General features: G+C 48.3%; 1 protein-coding gene across 6 annotated transcripts in view; it reads left to right on the forward strand.

Moving 5' to 3' along the window:
* Positions 1-5,203, forward strand: part of FBXW11 (F-box and WD repeat domain containing 11) — a 170,901-nt gene that overhangs the window by 105,192 nt on the left and 60,506 nt on the right. The window contains exon 1 of one of the 6 annotated variants that reach the window (XM_025206099.1): positions 4,020-4,051. The exons of the other annotated variants lie outside the window; for them this stretch is intronic. The gene's annotated coding sequence lies outside the window, so the exon portion shown is untranslated. Of the gene's footprint in view, positions 1-4,019; positions 4,052-5,203 lie in introns of those variants that run through there. 6 annotated transcript variants of the gene reach the window in all.

Raw genomic sequence — 5,203 nt, forward strand, 5'->3', positions numbered from 1 at the left:
TTCAGTGTTCAGATATCCCCGCCAGTGGCTGTGCAGTGACGTCAGCCTTTGCCTTCAACACCCTCAGATGGAGCTCATCCAGGCTCCGACTTAAACCCTCAGATGGAGCTCATCCGGGCCTGCCGACTTAAATGCATATAGTTCCTCTAAGTGACTCTGCACCATCTCAGGGTCTGCGCTTGGTAGTCTGGCGCCCTGCTGCTGCTGCCTCTCTACAATCCCAGTGAGAGACTTGTCTCCCTACAAGCACGAGCAGAGGAGGTATACTCCTCTTTAGTAATCTCTCCCCGTTTCCACTTTTTATATGCCCCCCTTTTAGCCTGTAGGCTGCTCTGGATTTCTCTGGTCAGTCAAGGAAGCCTCTTGGCCCCTTTCCCCCTTTTTCCCTGCATCGGGATCATCTCCCTCTGTGCCCGAAGGTTCATTTCCTTAAGGCACAGCCACCCTTCCTGGGCTCCCATCTCTTCAAAACTCTTACTCTACAGTGTTTCCTTGACTAAATGCCAGAGTTCATTGAAATCAGCTTTCCTAAAGTCTAGTACTTTCACCCTACTAGTTACCTTACCCACTCTACGTCTTATGATGAATTCTATTATCAGGATCTCTCCTGTACAGGGTATATAGCCATCTATACCTGTGGCCCAGTCATAGGTGGAGTCCCAGCAAGTCTCCGCTATCCCTATGAGATCGTAGTCTTTCTTGCTTAGCAGGAGGACCAGTTCCTCTTGTTTGTTCCCCAAGCTCCTGGCATTGGTGTACAGACACTTATGTGTCCCATTGGAAGCCCTAGGCTTCCTTGCACTCCCAGGCAGACATTGTTTCAGGGCTGGGGTGGGTGTGGATTCCCTTGGATGCCCTAACCTTCTGGTTATGGAGTAGCTGCCTAGTGGGCTTGCACTGGCGGTTATCCACCCATCCCCCAGCAGCCTTAGTTTAAAGCCCAGTCAAGCAAGCCAGCCAGTCTGGCTGAGAAGAGCCTCCTCCCCAGCGGAGTGAGGTGGAGGCCATCTCTTCCCAGCAGACTGCTGCCTCTCTCACCAAAGAGCAGACTATGGTCGTGGAAGCCAAAGCCTTCATGATGACACCAGAGCCACAGTCTCTGGTTTATTACCTTGATCCTCCTCAGCCCATAGCCCGAAACAGGGAGGATTGAGGAAAACACCACCTGTGCCTCCAACCCCTTAAGTCCCACTCCCAGAGCCTTGTAGCACCTCATGACCCAGCCGGGATTGCTTTGAGCTGTGTCATTTGTGCTCACGTGGATAAGGAGCCATAGGGTAGTGGTTGATGGGCCAGATGAGTTTTGGGATCCTCTCGGCTGTGTCCCGGGTACGGGCTCCCAGGAAGCAGCAGACCTCCTGGGCTAAGGGGTTGGGGTAGTAGATTGTGCCCTCAGTCCCCCTCAGGTGGGAGTCTCCCACGATGACCACTCTGAATGGCCTTAGGGAGAGCAGGGGTGGTAGCTGAGGATGACCCTGCATTGCCTGCAGGAGCTGGCAACTCGGCAGGCTCTACTGGGGTTGCAAAGCTCCAGAGGGGTGGGGACCTTGGTGCGGCGGGTCTTGGGGCCCTTGACCACCTTGATCCAACCCCCTGGCTGGACAGCATGGTAGATCCCTGAGTCTTCCCTTGTCCTGGAAGGTGACCTTGGTCTACCCTCCGCCTCCAGGGGGCGAAGGGCCTGGCAGTACGAGTCAATCTCCTGCTCGCCATCCCTTATGACACGCAGTCTCTGGACAGAGGAGCTCCAGGCTGCAATCAGGCACCTCAGAGACTCCAAAGTGGAGCAAACTCACAAGGGGAGGTGGCCATGCTCCCGGACTGCTGATGGGACTGCGTTCCCTAGGGCTCACAGGCAGGGCCACAGGCCCTCCTGCATAAGCTCCTGCACTAACTTGTGCACTGGGCAGACAAGCATGCCTGTTTGCGAGCCTCCAGTCGCATGGCTTCCTGTGGGCTAGGCGAAGTAGGGGACGGGGGAGGGAGGGGCATGTCCCTCTTCGACTCTGACTCAGCTGCTCTGCAGCTCCTCTCCTGGGAGTTCCAACATCAGTGAGATATAGTTCCTTCCTTCCATCTCGCCTGTCTTTTTCCTTCCTTCACACATTTTGATCCTTGCTTCCATAACTGTAAGGAGTTTAGAGCCTTGAGAATGTAGATGGCCCTCTAAAATTTGTGTGTTAGATGTGGAGTGATAACCTCAGGGATTAAAGGGATAGATCGGTGAGCTCAGGAACAAAGCAGATTAGAATTCTGAGGGACCATGTAGGCATTTGATTTAACTCATACAGTCACAATCCCATATTCTAGCTGGTTAACTAGGTTTATGGACAGTATTGGCCAACTGGAAATGATGCGGATATTCCATGCATTGGTGATGTTAACAACTTTACTGGTTTAAATAGTTAACATATGCCAGAAGCAGATTTCTATGGATAAAAGGTGTGTTGTGAGAAAATTTGGTATTTTAAAAGTCTAATATAGACTAGGCAGCATAAAATGTTAACGTGTGCTGACTGGCCAAGTTGTATCCCAGAAGCATTAACTTGACCTCCTCTGCAAGCACATAGTAAAACATTGCTTGATATATATTAATGTTAACTTTCTCACAGCACACCTTTTTATCCAGTTCAAGATAAATTTGTGTGTTAGGCTTGTTGGCTGATTTTTCCATCTATGTTCTATGTACTGATGCAGTGAATAAAGACTTCCTGTGAGCCAGGGAAAAAAGCATAGCTTTAACAGTTGAGTCATTTTAAGCTAAGAATTGTTTTGAAGTTGGCAGTGTCCTTGAAAAGGAGCTGTGAATTATTTCGTAGCACTGACAATGTGCTCTGCACTATACAAGACACGGGTGTCAAGATAGTCTGTGCTCTAGGGAATGTGCTGTCTAGAAGACTTACTCTAATGACAGTCATTCTTTTGATTGAATGGGGCTGGGAACCTCCTACCTTGTTTTCTGAAAGGAGAGAGGGGTCAGAAAATAGATCATCCTCTTAGTCAGTGTTCATTTTTTCTGAGAAGTAGGGGGAGTAAAGAAGAGTCTCTTGGCCACTCATACTGAGGATGGGAAAAGGAGCAAGTATCCATAATGCCCTGGGGCAGCAGCAGTTGAGTCCTGTGGGGCAGGCAGGGTGGAACTTTCATCTGGGCTGGTGGTAACTCATTGGACACATTTTTAAAGACCTGATTATATCGAAAATACTAATATATGCCAGACAAGCTAGACGGGTATAGGTTGTAGCCATGTTGGTCTGGGGACATAGGCAGACAAGGTTCTTTGGGTAAATCTGATATCTTTTACTAGACCAAATCAGATAGTTGGAAAAATTCTTCTTTGCATGCTTTCAGGTATAAATACACTTGATGAGGCTGAGGAAGCACCTGCAGTTGGTTTGTGCTTTTCCTGGATGGAATGAATAGTAAAGAAGCCTCTCCTACCAAACAACAGTTGTACACCAGAAAGAACACACACTGGAAATCTATCGAAGACAAGAATACCTAATTACCTGTGGGAGCACATTTCCCACAAGAAAAGCACTCTCTCTTGCTCATAGTCACAATCTCAGTTCTAATCCTCAAAGGGAATTTATAAAACACCTTTCACAGACAAGTGTATGAACTTCATTTCATCAACCCACTGGATACAAAAAATCATGGACTAAATAGACGTTGGATTTATGGTACATTATAACTGGCCTAACATCTGACTCCCACGTACCTCTCCACTGTTTACCAGCTACATTCATTCTCCTTCCCCGCCACCTTTCTCTTACCCACTGACTCCTCAGTCTACATCTTCACTGACTGGCTTTCTTGCATGCATACCAGCCTTTGGCTGCTTTACTCTTCATTCCATCCAGAAAGAGCACACACCAACTTCAGAAGCTTCCCCAGCCTGATGAAGGGTATTTATACCTGCAAGCTTGCTAAGAAGAATTTTTCCAACTATTTGAGTTGGTCTAATAAAGGATATCAGATTTATCCAAAGAACCTTGTCTACACAAGCTAGAAGAAAGTATCCCATTTGTATGCTCCTCTGGTCTTACAGGTGAGAGTTCTTGTCCACGTTGTTCGTAAGTGTCATTAGTTCAAAGCTAACATTGTGCAGGTTTTTTGGTTGCTTGTTTACAGTTATTTAATCTTCTAAAGCAGCTGCAATGTTCTTGGGGTGCTGGTGGAGTTGGCTGATGTGACTGCAGAGCTGCTGGCCATTATCTTTGAAAACTTGTGGTGATCAGGGGAGGTCCTAGATGACTGGAAAAGGGCAAATATAGAGCCCATCTTTAAGAAAGTGAAGGAGGAGGATCTGGGGTACTACAGACCGGTCAGCCTTGCCTCAGTCCCTGGAAAAATCATGGATCAGGTCCTCAAGTCATCCATTTCTAGGCATTTGGACAGGAAGGTGATTAGGACAAGTCACCATGGATTCACCAAGGGCAAGTCATACCTGACCAACCTGATTGCCTTCTATGATGAGATGACTAGCTCTGTAGATGTTGGGAGAGCAATGCACATGATATACCTTGACTTTAACAAGGCTGTTGATATGGTCTCCCACAATATTCTTGCAAGCAGGCTGAGGAAGTATGAGTTTCATGAATGGACTGTAAGGTGGATAGAAAACTGGCTGGATCATCAGGCTCAGAGGGTAATAGTCAATGGTACAGTGTCTAGTTGGCAGCTAAGTGGAGTGTCCCAGAGGTTAGTCTTGGGGCCAGCTTCATTCAATGTCTTCATCAGTGACCGGGAAGATGGGATGGAGTGCACCCTCAGCAAGTCTGCAGATGACACCGCACTTCAAGAGGGATGTGGATAACCTGGAGAGGGTCCAGAGAAGGGCCACTCATATGGTTAAGGGCTTGCAGGCCAAGCCCTATGAGGAGAGACTAGGACACCTGGACCTCTTCAGCCTCCACAAGAGAAGGTTGAGAGGCGACCTTGTGGCTGCCTATAAGTTCATCATGGGGGCACAGAAGGGAAATGATGAGGTTTTACTCACCAAGGCGCCCCTGGGGGTTACAAGCTAGCCATAAGCTAGCAGAGAGCAGATTTAGACTAGACATTAGGAAGAACTTCTTCACAGTTCGAGTGGCCAAGGTCTGGAACGGGCTCCCAAGGGAGGTGGTGCTCTCCCCTACCCTGGGGGTCTTCAAGAGGAGGTTAGATAAGCATCTAGCTGGAGTCATCTAAACCCAGCACT

This window comes from Alligator sinensis, unplaced genomic scaffold (assembly GCF_000455745.1).
Source record: "Alligator sinensis unplaced genomic scaffold, ASM45574v1 scaffold156_1, whole genome shotgun sequence".
Taxonomy (NCBI): Eukaryota; Metazoa; Chordata; order Crocodylia; family Alligatoridae; genus Alligator; species Alligator sinensis.